This window comes from Ascaphus truei, chromosome 2 (genome assembly GCF_040206685.1).
Source record: "Ascaphus truei isolate aAscTru1 chromosome 2, aAscTru1.hap1, whole genome shotgun sequence".
Taxonomy (NCBI): Eukaryota; Metazoa; Chordata; class Amphibia; order Anura; family Ascaphidae; genus Ascaphus; species Ascaphus truei.
The window spans coordinates 321,230,631-321,248,634 of record NC_134484.1 but is presented as its reverse complement, the minus strand read 5'-3'; the positions used below and the strand labels follow the sequence as shown (position 1 = coordinate 321,248,634).

General features: G+C 45.5%; 1 protein-coding gene across 4 annotated transcripts in view; it reads left to right on the top strand.

Annotated features, from left to right (window-relative positions):
* The window catches only part of PDE1C (phosphodiesterase 1C), a 1,267,836-nt gene that overhangs the window by 370,416 nt on the left and 879,416 nt on the right, over positions 1-18,004 (top strand). The window lies entirely within an intron of this gene.

The window sequence follows — 18,004 nt, the reverse complement described above, 5'->3', positions numbered from 1 at the left end:
CTACGGCCGTCCCTACAAAAGCAGCACCCTACGATGACAGGGGTATTACTCCTGTGGGCTGGGGAATGTATCTGTCCTAAGCGGAAGGGTCACTGACCCTCCGCTCACACACACGAGGTTCCGCCACCTTCCTCCTTCCACTCTCTCACTCGTGTGTCCTCCCACACGCTTCCTGTCTCTCTCTTCTCCAAAATCCAATCACCCTATTGGTCCCCAGCCTCAGCTGACTTCTCCACAGTTCACAGTTCAAAGTTCAACCCCAAGGTCCCACCGGATTGGTTGCCGTTCGCGCGCTTTCCTCGCGCATGCGCAACCTTGCTATCCACACAGTAATCTTACTTGCAAAAGAACAGTATGGCGCTTCCTGCATTAGTAACAGCGCGGAACCCACATATATATGTACACATTCCTAACACATCCTTACATTCTCCCCTCTCCAGAATCCAACGTCCCCGCTGGACTACCTACAGAACATATATATGAACTTATTTACACAGCCCTTCTCCCCTAAATTAGGTTACACATTTCATTGAACAGTACCACCATAGATTGCATTCTATGCCGAGCCCACTGCTGAGCCTCATAATGGGGTGCCCCAAATTGATCGTACGCCATTCTCATGGGAGGCTGACTGGTTCTTTGACTTCGCCGAGGCTGGTCCTCCTCGGCTTCCTCTGCAGAGTATCCAGTCTCAACTGGTGTTTCCATCTCTACCCTTGAGGGGTTTCCAGCATTTGCAAAGTCTCTCTGGGGTGTGAAACATGGGCTTTGTGGATCTAATGACCGACTCATTGGAGTCAGATTGTCCAGTTTCGGGCCAAGGGGCTCTTTACCCGTAGCTCCTTCGGGAGATGCCCCCGCGGCCGGAAGGCCCCTTTGAGAGGTTCCTTCCATCGGATCCTCAGAGGTGGCAAGTTTTACAGTCTCTAGGCCATCCTCTGGTTTTCCAACTTCTCCATCTATTGGTGTAGTGGGTATTTCCAACTCGTCGTTCCCTACTTGAGGTATGGGAAGCAGGTGATTCCTATGCCACACTTTTACACGGCCTTCGGAGTCCTTGATCCGATACACGGGAAGGCCAGGCATCTGTGACTCCACCTCGTACACACCTTCTCGCCAACGGTCAGCCAATTTATGTTTCCCGGGGACACCTAAGTTGCGTAGGAGAACCGCATCCCCGGGGTGAATTTCCTTGTGACGCACTTTGTGATCGTAGCGTCTTTTATTCCCCACATTCAATTGCGCTGTCGTTCTTTCAGCCAATTTATAGGCCTGCTGCAGACTATCCCGTAACCGCTGTACGTATCGGAAGTGCGTTCGGTTGGATACCCCATCGGTAGATATCCGCAGCCGCACATCCACTGGTAATCGGGCTTCTCTTCCGAACATCAGAAAGTACGGGGTATACCCTGTGGACTCATGCCGGGTACAATTATAAGCATGTACCAATGTCTCTACGCGCTTACTCCACTCCGTCTTCTGTGAGCCTGTCAGGGTCCCTAACATATCCAACAAAGTACGGTTGAACCGTTCGGGCAAAGCATCCCCTTCGGGGTGGTACGGGGTGGTACGTGACTTAGCAATGTTCAGTAGTGTTAGCAATTCCTTTATTAGCGTACTCTCAAAGTCCCTGCCCTGATCAGAGTGGAGGCGATTTGGTAATCCATAATGAATTAAATACTTTTCCCACAGGACTCGGGCCACCGTTACGGCCTTCTGATCTTTCGTAGGGAACGCTTGGGCGTACCTGGTGTAGTGGTCAGTAATCACTAGTACATCGCTAATGCCCCGACTGTCGGGCTCAATACAGAGAAAATCCATACACACCAGATCCATGGGGCCCGAACTTTTCAAGTGCGCCATGGGAGCCGCCCTGGTGGGCAGTGTTTTCCTTTGTAAGCAGCGGTTACACCTTTGACAATGCTGTTCCACGGACTCTCTCATCCTAGGCCAGTAGAATCTATCCTGTAGTAGCCCGAATGTCTTATCAATGCCCAGATGGCCATGGTCATCGTGAAGGGCCCGAAGGACCATATTCCTCAAGCGCTCCGGCAGGAACAGCTGACGCCGATCGGGATGGTTGTGATATGGAATCACCCGATATAATAAACAATTGTCCATTTCGAACTTCCCAAACTCATTCAACAGGAGTTTCACCAAGTTTTTGGGGGCTTGCTTAAGTATAGAGGGATTTTCTTGTTGTACCGCTTGACGGCCAGCTCTACTACGGGGTCTTGAGTTTGGTAATGCACTAAATCCCTCCACGAGATAATGTTATCTTCCGTAATACTCATCCCTTCTCGACCCTGATAAGCCCGGGGAATGGCTCGCGAGTGGCATCCCAGAGAATCAGCAACCCGTAGTTCCGAGAATGCCACCTGATTATTGACTACTGCAGCTACAGAGCAGAGGGCACGGATTCCTGGACCCGGGATTTCTTCCCATACTTCTTCATCAGGGGTAGATCGAAGGCCCGGTCGACGAGACAGGGCGTCGGCCCCTATGTTGGTGGGTCCTGGTTTGTACTTAAGATTGAAACTGTAGTTGGCCAGGGCAGCTAACCAACGGTGTCCCGTGGCGTCCAATTTGGCGGACGTATTTATATAGGTCATGGGGTTATTGTCCGTGCGTACTTCGAACTGTACCCCAGGTAGTCGTGCAGCTTGTCCACCACTGCCCATTTCAGGGACAAGAATTCCAGTTTATGGACCGGATAGTTCTGCTCACTAGGTGTCAAGCTTCGGCTCGCGTACGCCACTGGGCGGAGCCCCGTCTCATACTTCTGATGCAGGACAGCTCCCAGCCCACTAAGGCTGGCGTCTACATGTAGGACGTATTCACGTTCCGGATCTGCATAGGCCAAGACCGGGGCCTGGGTGAGGCTGGTCTTTAAGTTCAGGAATGCCTGTTCACATTCCGGGGTCCATTTTTCCCCAAAGGGTGTTTGCGCCGTGACCCCTTTTTGTTCGGTCTCTCCCGGATAGACTTTTAGAAGATTGTTCAACAGCTTGGCTTTGCTGGAATAGCCCTCCACGAACCGCCGGTAATAGCCACAAAATCCCAAGAATGACCGCAACTCTTGGACATTATGGGGCCTAGGCCAATTCACCACAGCCTCTATCTTCCCTGGATCGGTGGACACCCCTTCAGCCGACACGATGTGGCCCACATATGTCACGGAAGACCGACAGAACTTGCATTTGTCCAGAGACAGTTTGAGGCCCTCCTCCTGAAGTCTATCCTGCACCTTCATCAGCCTCTCGGAGTGTTCCTCTAGAGTTCGCCCGAACACTATAATGTCATCCAGGTACACTAAGCATTCTTGCGGGTTCAGGTCTCCGAGAGTCTTTTCCATCAATCTCTGGAATGTGGCCGGGGCCCCGCAGATCCCTTGCGGCATGCGGGTAAATTGATAAAATCCTAATGGGCAGATGAAGGCCGTCTTTTCTTGGTCTTCCTGGCCCATAGGTACTTGGTAGTACCCTGACCTGAGATCGAGCACACTGAACCATTTACTTCCCGTCAGAGCGTTCAAGAGATCCTCGATTCAGGGCAGTGTGTACTGATCGGGGATGGTGCGGGTATTCAGGGTTCTGTAGTCCACACAGAGACGGACCGTCCCGTTCTTTTTGCGGACTACCACGATGGGTGATGCGTAAGGGCTTCGGGATCCCTGCACGATCCCAGCCTTCTCCATTTCAGCGAGTAATCTCCTCACCTCGTCTACGTCCCGCGGGGCGAGCCGCCGGGAACGTTCCCGGAAGGGGGTAGCGTCGTTCATTCGGATGGTGTGACGGGCACTGCGGCTGCACCCCACATCCATATCACTGGTGGATAATACACATCGTCGTTTCTGTAGCTCGACCTGCAGTCTCTCCCTCCATTCTTCTGGGAGTGGAGAATCTCCAAAGTCGAATTCTAGCAGGGGTTCGAGGGTAGGACCATGGTTACTGGGACGCCCCGTCAAGCCCTTTTCTTCGGGGGTCACGGGGTATATCCTGCCCAGCAGCTGGCGCCGATCAATACTCATGGGATATGGAGAGATATTCCGCACGTATACCCAGGTGCGATCCGGAATCTTCCCGGGCCATTTTTTGACAGAGGCCAACACCTCGTAGCCCAGCCGTTGTTCGTCTTGGGCCACACTCTCTAAGGAAAAGAGCTGATCCTCCGGGCGTCGGTCCGGGTAGTGACAGGCGGCGACCATCATCCTTCCTTCCCCCGGGGGAATTTGAGTCAGCCCCCACTCTTGACTATAGAGCACCCCATGCTCTTCTTCAGTTGCGATTTTACCACAGACCTCTTGGAGGACGGGGCAGGCTGCCAGGGCTAGCAGCGGAGCCTCGCCCGCTTCTTGCAAATACATGCGGAACACCGCGCGCACAATGTCAGTGTTAGTCCCTAAAATGATTGGGGCGCTGGGGTGATCCGGAGGTTCGGGGCACACTAAGGCCTCCACTTCCATGGGGTGATGTTTACCCGTGTTCAGTTGGGGAATATCTAACTGCACCTTTACTATTCCCTCGATGGGGTAATCCTCATGACTCAATCCCCTGAGTCGCAAGGCATCCGCAGGGAGTAACGGCAATCGATGTAGGTGTTGGTCGTAGAAGGGCCTATACACGATGGTCACCTGGGATCCCGTGTCCAACAAGGCGGCGGCGTAGATGCCCTCAATAACTACCCGAATAATGGCAGCGGGGCCGATTCGGTTGCTTGGGGGGGCGGCGACGCCTCTCCATCTTCCAGGGTCTTGCACAGCATCGACTGCGCCGCCAGGACGCCGTTTTCCGCAGGGTGGGGCAACGGGCACGCAGATGTCCCATCTTTCCACACGCGTAGCACTGAGTTTGGCTGAGGTAATTCTCGCTTCTCCCGGTTGGTGAACTTCGCCCGGTCGGGGGACGAGATCTGGGCGTCACTGGTGCGCCGGCGTCCTCGGGGTCGGGGTCCCCAGGTTCGGGCGCGTCGGTCTTTGGTTCCACCTTCTTGACCTCCTTACTCCCGGGCTGGGGCTTTTTCCCAAGTGCTAGGTCACGCCCTAACAACACCGTCTCGTGCGCTTGGACCCGGTCCATTAGGTCGTGAAATGATAAGGCTTGCCCGGGCGTTAGGCAGCTACTGACCCGCACCGACATGGGGTGCAGGGGTAGGAGCCCCCTCAACAGCTGAGTGGTGCGCAGTCCATTGGCTTCCATCCTTGGCAACACGCCCTTCCTCACCAGGTTCCATAAGTCCAGGTGCAGTCGCCTGAGAAAGTCGGATACCATCTCCCCTTCCTTCTGGGCTAACGCATGGAATTTGGCCATCAACGCATAAGTATCCACAGGAGCCCCATAAGCCTTCGTCAGGCAGTAGATGAGATCCGCTGCATCAGCCTCCGGGTTGTCATCCCGGTAGTAGTGCACCATGTGGGACGCAGGGGGTCGTAAACACTCAACGATGCGCTGTCTCCGGACCGCGTCCGTGCAGGTCCATTCAGGTAGCACCTGTTCGGTATGGTCTAACCAGTCCTCTATCCCTACTTCCCTTTGGGGCGTGGGTTTCTCACCGGAGAAGGCCTTTAACTTCCTATATTGAAGCGACTGTGTGGTGTGGTGGAGAGCGGCTGCTATCGTGGGAATAGAGGTGTCTCCAGGTAAGCTATCCCCAACTGAGGGGTAGGTGTCCAGTCTTGATAGGCTAAGTCGGTTGAGGCCAGACCGCAGGCCAGATGGGGTGGACGAGGAGCCTAGGCTCAGGGCTGCCGGCCAGCGAGGTTGCAGGCCACGGTCAGGGGATTGGTCTGGGCCCCCAGCCGCGGCAACTGCTGTGGGTGTATACTCTCTCTGTGGGGTGGAAGTGGCTAACGGTGCTGTGGTGTCCACTTGGACTATGGGGCAGCGTACCCCCGGGGCCTCTGGCAGCAGTAGTATACGGGGCAAGGCCTCGGGGCATATTTCTTGTTAAGTGGCATACAAGACGCGGCGCCAGGCCTGGTCGCGGTCGTAGAAATGGTCTTGCACCTGGGCATTGTCCAGGAGGGGGAGCTTCCGGACCTGTTCGGTCACAGTAACTAACGAGATCGTGGCGGGAACATGGCCCAGCGCGAAAACACGATTCAGGGGAATCCCGCGCCGCTGGACCCACTTGCGCACCTCGAGCGCCGAGGGCACCGACATGATGTGGGTTGGTTGCACAAATGGAGAAAAAAATGTGGGGGCACCCCAGGTCTAAGATCTCAGCAGCGCCTCCAAATGTAGCCCTTTTTCTGAACCCCTGAACAAGGAACTACTAATGCTGTGTTTTACCTGTGGCTCCAGGAGCTCTAAGCCTCCGCTGTTGGGGAGCCTGGGGTCTTACCCGCTCTTAACATGGTGCAGCGCCTCCACTTACCCAGGATCCCCATTGTTGAAGATCTACCCTGAGTAAGAAAATGTAACAAACTGTATTTGTGCAACAAGCAACCTTTTACTATTTCCCTAACTAATAAGATAACGCAGAATACACATAACATGCACAAGACTCTTACACTCTATAATCATAACATAACACACTGTGGCTCAGCCACACCTTAAAAGGGCAAATGTCCTGTACACAGGTGGCTCTGCCACTCTCCAAAGGAGTATGTCCTGGCACTAGTACTTATATTGAATAGTCTGCTAGCACACTAGTGCCCCCAATTAGTTAGTGGGAGGCGGGATCAGCGCCTGGTGACCGGTGTAGGTGCACTTGATGATTAACAATACCTCCCGGTCACTGGGGTGACCACACCTCTTCAAAAAGGGTCCGTAGTGTCATTCCAGACCTTTCACTGACACTCTGCTCTGTTCTGCAGTCTGTCTCCAAACCAAGATGGCGTCCGATACTCCTGCAGCTGAACCAGCACTAACGGGATGCTTCCCTACGTGCTACGGCCGTCCCTACAAAAGCAGCACCCTACGATGACAGGGGTATTACTCCTGGGGGCTGGGGAATGTATCTGTCCTAAGCGGAAGGGTAACTGACCCTCCGCTCACACACACGAGGTTCCGCCACCTTCCTCCTTCCACTCTCTCACTCGTGTGTCCTCCCACACGCTTCCTGTCTCTCTCTTCTCCAAAATCCGATCACCCTATTGGTCCCCAGCCTCAGCTGACTTCTCCACAGTTCACAGTTCAAAGTTCAACCCCAAGGTCCCACCGGATTGGTTGCCGTTCGCGCGCTTTCCTCGCGCATGCGCAACCTTGCTATCCACACAGTAATCTTACTTGCAAAAGAACAGTATGGCGCTTCCTGCATTAGTAACAGCGCGGAACCCACATATATATGTACACATTCCTAACACATCCTTACACTTACTTTTAAAACATCACATTTTTCAAGAGTCTACCTCTCTCTAGTATTTTCTGTACGTCTATTCTTGTCGAGGGTTGATCTTCGGCTGGCGAGGATCCCAGTGGCAGGAATAGCAGGGAGCGTAGTCGGGGTCACAAGGGTCAGAGGCAGGCGGCAGATAGCGTAGTCGAGGTCACAAGCAGAGGTCTGCAACGAAGAGACAGGAACAGGGCAATAGCAGCAGCAAAAACAGGAACCTAGCAAGAGCTGGAGGAACCAGTATAAACAGGCACTGACAGACAGGAAGGGGACGTTAATATAGGCAGGCTGAGAGGTAGAGCACAGGTGCACAGGTGTCAGGTTTCAGGGTCTGGAATGTTATATGAGAGAGCTAGCAGAGTAGCAGCAGTCTCGGTGGATAAGCATGGGTACTGTAGGCTAGAACATGACAATCCCCCAGATTCATCCTGTTCTATTATGGGTTAACGTAGGTGTACTGGCACTACTTCCCATTAATGTAATGGGTTAACACCGCATCAGGTGCTTTAGCCTGTTATAGAGCTCGGTGAATCTGGGGGTATTTGGGAGATTCACTAAATGATTCAAGTCAATGGTGGTTAACTCAGGATCGAGCTGCAAAACCCCTTATCGGACCTTGGTGAATCTCTCTATGATTCCTGTTTTTAGCCCTGCAAGGGAAGACAATAATCTCAGTTCTGTGTATATCATGGATGAAACAGGAGAGAGCAGATCTAATAGAGACATTCCATGTAAAATATAGTTGGGAACCAATGTTCATGTTCAAAGTAAAGGCAGACTCAGGAAACTTCATTGCTGAAAGAGAAGGGACTGCATCATGGAATAACCTCCATGGTGTCAGAAGGAGGAAATATGTATATGTAACCCCTCCTTGCCCGGCTCTATTGTGTGTTACTATAAGATAGTGTAGGAACTGTGTTACACAAACAGAACAGGTTTATTGAAAGGACAGGCTTTCCCACCTACAGCTTTCTTCTCTCGAGTCCAGACAGCTCCACCTGGAGGTACACATGGCTTATGTCACTTTATCTCACGTACGGTCAAGATGAACATGCATTTCCATGACTTTCATTGACTGGAGCCATTCATAGGTACTTTTCTAGACTCCGCTTTGGGGTGTTGTTCTATCAGGGTTCCCATCTACCCTTCATCCTTACAGTCCTAGCAGTCTTCACTCAATAACCTGGTATGCCTATTCTTCAAGGTTGGAATTACAGCAACCATGCCGGTGCCAGTTCTAGATAACCCTGGTTTAGGAATCCCTAACTGTGAACTGTCACGCACATACTACCTCAATAATAGTGGACAGTCACGGCCTCTACATCAGATATTAAGTGGCCCTTCCTGGCTGGGGATACTTTTCCTTAACTGTGAAAACAATAAAGGTGACCTCACGTCTTAACACAGAGTTACACACTTACTAGACTAAGACTACATACAGACAGTTGAGACCCCTCCTGCTTCGTCTGGAGCCTTCCTGGATGTTGTTGGGGCACCCTGTGGTTCTCTTGGGGTCTATGGACCAACCCCCTATACTCCCATATTTAAACTACATAGTGATGTCACAGGTCACCATAGCTACAGGGGATTGGTTAGGCTCCTCACCACATCACCCCACCCCACGTGACAGTGTGAGCTTCTTCTAGAATAGAGGCAGGGATTCATCTTCAGTTAGACTATTGGCAACAAACATATAACGTCACCATTTAGCAACAACCTAACAGAACTTAACCCTCGTATAACAACTAGTAACCAAACAGGGGGTTACATATAAATATAGGAAAAGATTGGCAAAATAGCTGGGATGATATGTTGGGATAGCCTCAGGAATTTCTTATGACTTTTTATGTCCAAGTGCTGTATAATAAGAGTTACTCACATTTTTAACTCTCATTAGATTCATAGGCTCCTCGTGTTTTCAATGCTTATTGATATTTACTTTATGGCTCTGAAAATCTACCCTGCATTTTCATTAATGAAGATGTTGTATATAAGATGCATATTTATTATTCCCTCTCTATGCTATTGCCTTATGATCTTTTGTTATTTAGAAAAGTGTGCATGCTATATTGGCTTCTATGCATATTACAGTATGTCAATTTATCACAATTACGCTGTTTATTGTTTTTTATTTGTGAACCAGACGTATACATTTCTGCTGTTCTCTTTAGCTTGATATTTTATTACTGAATTACAATAACAATGAATATTATGAGTAAAAAAACAAAATATAAAATGAAAGCTTAACAAAGACCTTTACTCAAAAAGAACATTTCTCTAACCTTTTCTGAAATATAGTATTCCTGTAACCTTTGCTAAAAATCACACACAGTTGATAATATCATGAGGATGTAAATGATAAACTGTACGGCTCTTTGACTGCATGACTATTTGAAAAATGTTTTACATTGAAATGGTATTTTTACTTGTCTTTCTTTCTTTTAAAAAGTGATCCAGTAAGCCAGGAGCTATCAGTGTAGGACGCACGACTATGGTGACCCTCCCTTGCCAGTTTCAGGCCCTGGGTGTATGTCTGTAAGGGGTTAAAGCTAGGGACTTTAGGAAGGAGGGGGAAGGAGTATTCAGCTTGCATCGCTTTTAGAGGTTGCCGGACTGGGGTCTGGGGCAGCACGTGGGTTAATGCTTTGGGGAACTTGGTGGAACAGGCATAATGGAATGGGTGTTCTCACAAGGTAATATACAGTATATCATGTAGACTGAGCAAGCCGAGGTTCATCACACCTATGTAAGTACCAGCACTCCCTGTCTAATAGATAAATGATCTAATGAATACAAATGTCATGAAGATAAATAGATTTAATGACACTACCAACAAACCGGAATTCTAGCAAATGTTTTTAGCAAAAAAACAAAGTGTCACAATGGGAAATGTCTCAAAAGCGAGGGGTGGAGGGGAAAGAAGGAGGAGGAATGGGTGTTCTCACAAGGTAAAATATATCATGTAGACTGAGCAAGCTGAGGTTCAGGAGTCACGTGTATGCATGGGATCAAGACATAGCAATGGGCAGTCTGGCACTGGTTGGTTTTAAATGGCTATGTTATGATAGTTGTTATATATATATAAAACAATAGCCGTTTAACCCCCCAAAAAGCGTTGTGTATCATTATATTCGTGCCTATTATTGGTTGACAGGTGAGGGGGGGTGGGAAATGGGGCATCCTTAAGTCATGGTTAATTTTGTGCAGTCAGATAGCTAGATGGAATAAAATACCCAGCCGAGGAATTAAGGATTGAGGAATGGAAGAGTTATAAATAAACCCAAGATCGTATAGAGATAATGGACCATATTTACTAAGCGGTACTGTAACGTAAAACACTGTCTGTCACCGGAAGACCATTTACGTGAATGTGTCTTCTGGCATTCGATGGTGTCCTATGGAATAGCACTGGTTAGTAAATATGTGCCAAAATGTTTAGATCCCAGCCGAATAAATAGAAATGACACATTCAAACAACTCCTGCAGGAGTAGGGCATAATCATTTGGATGGGCAATAAGATGCCTTTATTATCACTAAAGATGTGCAAAACGTTCGCAGGAGATCACTATCCAGGGAAAATTAATCCTTTATATTAAAGCTGAAAAAAAACATGGCGGAGTTATAGTTTGCAAGCGATTTGCCAGACATGAGGCTAATAAGCTAAACCAATGTATATTGCAATTTCACCTAATATTCCTATTTTGCTAAATTCTCTAAAATCAGCAGATCAACTTGCTGAGATTATAAATATGGCACACACACTATGCTAGGGCATTAAGGAGGGAGAGGGAGTATTATACACACAGTATGCAGTGATCTGGTGGTCACTTAAGAAAAAATGATATCATGTCATCTTGGCAAAAGATGGCACGTAGTGATGGTCCTTATCCTTGCCATGGTGACAGCCAATGGAAAATACTAATAAATTGGACGCTAGAAATAAAAAAAATGTAGCTGCTCCTATGAAAACAGCAGCAGTTGTACTTGACTCGTAGCAGCAACTTTGTAGTATGAAAATAAATAAAACAAAGAGGCATAATATGCCAACACCATCAACTTCCTCATCAGATTACTCACCACAACCAGGTTGGAAATAGTTGTCCAGAAAAAAATAGATGTTTGCAAGAGTTGGCTTAAAGAGAGTATCCATGCCAAATGAAGCATTCATTGTTAATACTAATGTGAGAGGGAGGGAAGAGGATAAGGAAAATGAGTACTTTTCTAAATGTGGACAGACCTCAACCTCTGGGTGTGCTAGGGCACTAGCAGAACTACCTGTGAGGGGAAAGAGTCAGGTATTCAGTAAGATTCTAATACTGTACATTCCTTAGGCACAATGTGCAACTGCAGGAACAAGCACTGGAAGGAGGAAGAAGGATGCTAAACAGGGTCTAGCTCTACTATTTTAAGAGTAATAGGAAAGGGAGGAAGGAGAGATGGCTGAGGGATTGAGGGATGAGAGATTGAGGCAGCATTTCAGAAGGTAGACAATGATGAGTGTGGTATTGTGAGGATTCGCCGTCCCAGCGTTCAAGGACCATCTCCTCACCCTACTGGCCCTCTGGTGACAGACACTCAAGATGCGCATCCTGCTGGTCCTGTGACGTGCGCGTGGACCTTGCGTAGTCTGCTCCGGCATCTGCGGATCCGGATCCCGCCCCTCACCTGGGTGTATGACGTGGGCGCTCATCCAGCATTCCCTCTGACGCGCAGCGAACTCTGCCCCCGCTCTGTTGATCAACAGAACCAGTGTGGCAGTGACGCGCGCTCTAGACTCCGACACCGCTCTGACTTCTCGCAGAGGTTATTCTTGCTATTTAGGATTTTCACCACCGTATCCTGAAAAAAATCTGCATTATGATCATTTGGACCATTGAGGCAGAATTGGGAAAACTATATAATAACTTCAGACCCATTCTAAAAAAACTTGTAGAAGAATTACATATATAGATGAATCTTCTACTCTCATTGTTTGCCAAGGGCTGCGTGGGAACAATTATGTTGTTAGCAAGACTTTTATATTCCATGCAGACCCTACCAATGCTGATACAGCACAAAGACATAATAATGAAACATATTCATCACAAAATGTCCATGGAAACAAAAACAAAAGGGCAGAATAGCATAGAAAAAACTATGCCTACTATACCTAAAGGATTAGGGGGCTTTAATTTACTCGATCTGTAAAATTGCAATCTCACATACTGTATCTCCTCCAACATGTAGGAAACTGAATTTTGTGAAAAAAACTATTACCTCATACATTGTCCTAAAAAAACAATTGGTAAAACCATTATCTCTGAAAGGGATCTTACATATGAAATGGAAGGATATACTGTACCATCACACATAAAACAAACAGTCATGATAAGGGACACCATAATAGCCTAGAGTGAAACAAGGAAAGAATTTGGCTTACCATATGATACATCAAGATACCTTCCCTAACACGATAACACAGAATTCATCCCAGGAAAAGATCAAAAATCCATTAAAATCTGGGAGACAAATGAGATAGATTATCTAGATCACTTAATAGTTAGAGGAAAACAAACATTTATTCCCTTCAAGGAATTAAGCACAAAAAAAAGAGCTACCACAAAATCTCTCTTATATCCAAGTGCTAGATTATGGGGAAAAAAATATCAAATTATAAGAAGTATATATTACAGAACAGATTTGATGACTATTTAGTCCATACAAGAGAAAATAGACACAACATTTCGGAACTGTACAATTTTGTGAGGGAAGATGGACACGGGCGAATATTATAGAACACCTTAATAGCATGGCAGAAAGACTTCCCAGAAATACAGTACATACTGTAGATGAACTCTTATTGGGTTAACAAATGTATATACATTGACACCTTTGGAGAATTTGAGAGAAGTTCAATTTAAAATAATGCACAAGGCCTTTTCCTTTCAATAAAAGTCCCCATTCATCAGCAGTAACCATTAATCAATGCCCCGAGTGTGAAACGTTGAGGGCACATGTTAAACATTGCCTGTGGTTGTGTAGACCCATTTAACACTTCTGGGATGAAATTATGGACTATATAACTAAAGTACTAAAAATCACAAGATTCAAATGGTATTACTATTTCCCAACATACTGTATAACCATGGCTAGATGAGGAAGGTAACATAACCAGAACAGTCAAAGTCTCTGAATTGGGGCTCATAGTACTGTAGCTAGAAAAGCAATCATGCTGCAATTGATATCTCCATCACCTCCAACATTAGATATCGTTAAAGCATATCTATTTAAACTGATGTCCATGGATTAAATAGAGGCACACTTCCATAAGGAGCTCAAGATCAATTACAAATTTATTTATTTTTAATATGGGGATGGCTAATTAATCCTTGGACAAAGCCAAGACAGCCATAGAAAAAATGTTTGTGGCCATAGTTACATAGTAGATGAGGTTGAAAAAAGACGTGTCCAGCAAGTTCAACCTATGCTAAATTTAGACAACAGATAATTTATCCTATATCTATACTTACAGTATATTGATCTAGAGGAAGGCAAACAAAAAATCCCAGTGACATATCATCCAATGTTATCTCATAAGGGGGAAAATAACATGGTTGACATGGTGTCACCCAGACAGCTTCTCACACAAAAAAAATAGAATGACCATATGAGGACAAATACAAGAAAACAAAAGTAAACCTTGATCAACTGATCTATAAAGAAAATACATAGAGACGGACATTGTACAGTAGTTAGGGGGGAGGAAGGAATGCCATTCAAATGTTAATTAAAGTTAGATATTAGTTAAAAAAACGAGGAAAATAAAGCCAGCATGACGTTGACAACGCGCAAAAGGTAAAGTCTATATACAAGAAACTTATACGGTGTTCCAAGATAGTCACATACAGAAATGTAACCAGAGGAATTAAATCATATTGTCAACCTATAATAGTTTCTTAAAATGTATAATATAACGAAAATGTTGCCTGTTGTGATTGATGTATGTAAAATATTTCCAATAAAAATGCACTAGAGGGAGAGAAATTAGGAAACGAAAACATTCAAGTAATGTGACGGATAAATTGGGATAGTTGGCAAAAAATAAGAAAACATGTTTTCAATTGAGACCAGGGGTACTGATAGGAGAGGCCAGCTAGGACTGGCCTTTCCCCATTATCTCCTAGCATTATCTCCTTGCGTCCACTGCAGCTAGGCATTCTGGGAAATGCCATGCAAAGGAGCATATCTGGAGTGTCTCGGACTCCATTTTTATGGGTCACTGTGACTCTCTTTTTCTTCTAGTCTCTTCCTATCATATACTGTAACTTCTTTGACCTTTGGTTAGAAGTGTTTGAGATGTGTTAGGGAGCCTGCCATGTACATTTACAATACGCTTAACCACTATCCATTGTGGCACAGAACCCAGGTTGAGAATCCACTACAAAGCATACTTATTGCCAAGGGGGTAATTTCGTTAAACAAATAAATAGCGACAACTCGCTCTTGTTACATGTTGCATTTTGCATTCACATTTTTATAACCAGAGGTGAAATGGAAAATGTAGCAGCAAGTTTTTTTTAATGATCATGTTTCTGCATTAATTATATACATAATAATGAAGTTTTACTTCCAAAACAGGGTTGACAATTTCTCTGAATATTATATTAAATGGCTTTGTATAATGAAAAAAGTGCCCGAGAGAATTTGGCAGTTGTGCAAAAAAACCAAAAAAAAAACAGTAAGAGTAGCAACTTCGAAGGGGAAAAAAATAAAACTTTAATACTGCCGCTCTATTTATTTCTACGAATTACAAAGGATGCTGCTGTACAATGGAGGAAGCCTACAGAAAATGAATCACTGAGACAAAGCATTTACTGTAGTGTTAAAGGTGTAGTCTCAATTGTTGCCTTGAGAAGGGTGAAGAATGGATCCTTTTTTATCAAGCAGTGCTAAGCCATAAGCCAATAAGGTTCCTTAAGGCCTCATCAAGGGTAAAAGCCAGGGCGCTGGCACTCGAGCGCTGTTACGTCAAGCGCTCATGTTGCTCGGGGGCAATTCCTGGCCATCTTGTTGCGCACGTAGGGGGTGTGCCTGTGACGTCACGTGAGCGGTTCGCCCTCATGAGCGGTTCGCCCTCATTGGCTGAGCCACGCACGTGACCAGGGCAAGCACGACAAATACTAAAATATTGGTCTCTGCAAGCATCGCGCCTCCCCACGCTCGCGTGCACGTGCACGCACGAGCGCAGTATGGACGGGGGGATTGAGTTTTATTGTTTTGATCACCCCATACTTACTAAACAGTGTGGTCCATAAGACATCTTCTGGTGCTGCTTAGGAAATATGGGCCCTTGCAGTCCATTCACTTCAATTGGCCATTACGAGTCTTCCCCTGCCAGAAGGTGTCTTACGGGATAGCATTGCTTAGTAAATATGACTCAATATGTCTCACCACTCAAAGCAACAATCCCCTCAAAGAGTTTTGTAATGTAGTATGTGATCAGTATGAAAAGGGCAAGATAAAGACAATTTGTTCAATATGGCAGATACTGTAGATAGACCGATGGATATTATTTTATGAGTAAATTGAAATATACTGTACATAACACACTATTCATTTCATACAACCATACTATTCAACTCTCCCTGTTTAATACGGAGACTCCCTGATAGTTACACTATGTGTATTTTTTCCACATTCCGCCTAAGAAAACAGAAGGTAAAGGAAGAGAAGTTTTTATTATATAATTTACACAATGCGCAGTGTGTTCTTTCCCTAAAAAGCTTATGATTTTATTTGTGTTGCCTGAGGCACAGGAAGGTGACAGGAATTGCCCAGTTCTTTTGTCTGAAAATCCCGGGTAAATACGAGAAGGGGAGGTTACTGGCCTTTGGGCACAAGGACTGCTAATACTGGGATTCTAACTGGTTTCATCCACTTCAAAAACAGTATTTTAACAGTAACAAGTAAGCTGCCTTTTCTGTCATCATTATCCTTCAAATTTCTTTGATAGGAGCATTCACATCTTGGTCGGAATATGCAGTTTTTGGGACCTGTTGCAGAGGAAGTCATATTTATGAACTTCTGGACCTTTTGACCCATATTGCAATTAAAGCAGCCGTCCAAGCTGCCATTTATATGTTTCCCTTTAATATGTGCATCAATACAATCCACACAATGATGAGTAATTAGCTAAGTTGCAGATCGATTGTTCTCCTGTAATCGATCGAAGATTTGGCTCACAGGTTGTATTGTATGTCTTTTAGACATAAAAGTAACATTAAGGAAGAGGAGTCCCTGCCCCGAGAAGCTTACAGTCTAATTGGTAGGTAGGGAGAACGTACAGAGACAGTAGGAGGGAGTTCTGGTTAGTGCGTCTGCATGGGGCCAAGCTTTATGTATCATGTGTTCAGAATATCCACAGTGCAAATTCATATGCTTCTTTAAGCAAGTGTGTCTTAAGGTGGGTCTTAAAGGTGGATAGAGAGGGTGCTAGTCAGGTTCACTAAATAACGGTGGAAGAGTATTGACTTAGTATCTGTGACTTTGTAAAAGGTTGCTCTAGAAACAAAAATGCTTGTTACATTAAAAATGTCATTCAGAGTTGTTTTTTATTAATATTTTTAAATGCTGCAAGTTTTTTCTCATAGTACAGAACTGATTTAAAATCCAATTAGCACGTTGACTGCAAGGTTATATTGCATTCTTTGCAAATAGGAATGCAAACATTGGTGGGCCATATGGTAGCCAAAAGGTTCAGTGACCACCGGTTTAGTGTAAAAAAAAAAAATCCCAAAAACGATGATTAGGATTCATGTTTGTAAAACCTTACCATAATATTGTTACTTTGCACACTTTGCAATAGTACAGCACCATCTAGTGGCAAAACGATCTCACACTGTATGGTTACTGTAATGCGAGTATAGTACATTACTGAACCTGTTTAGTAGAACTAGGCAAAATCAGGCCTCTACATTCTAAAACTAAACACAAAATCAGAACCCTTCTCTAAGTGTGTCTCGCCATATCTTTTACAATCATTTAAATGTTGTCAGTTTGATTTTAGTTTCATAATTGTATTTATTAGTTGATACCCATTTAAACCATTGTTATGCTTAAATATGCAATCTGAGCAGTTTATTTAATTTTTTTTCCCTGTTTTGTAAAAATCCAAAACAAAACAAATCGAGTTTTTGGCAAAACCCAGAACTAAAACACAAACATTTTTAGAACCAAAACATGAGTACCCACCCTTACTGTTTACAAATAGCCCTACCAAGACTGTAACAAATCGTTCTGATTATAAATTAATGTAAAATTACTCCCAGGATATCAAGAAAATGTCTTACTGAAATACATAGCGGTTGCAGAACTGTGTAGGAAAGTGCATTTTTACACACAATAGTGAGCAGAAGTATACATTTCACTGTATAGGAAAGTGCATTTTTACACACAATAGTGAGCAGAAGTATACATTTATGCCAGCCTTTTCAATATGCCATCAATTCGTCTTCCCTATCTTATTTAAGGAATGGTTACCTAAAAGGCCCCAAAAACGCATTATGTGCTGTCACCGATAACTACAGATAATAGTCTTCATTTCTGTGGCTGCGACAGTCGCACCCCGGATTATTAACCCTGTCGGAGGTCCCGTTCAGAAGCATGGAACCGCTGCAGCGTAATCGCTGC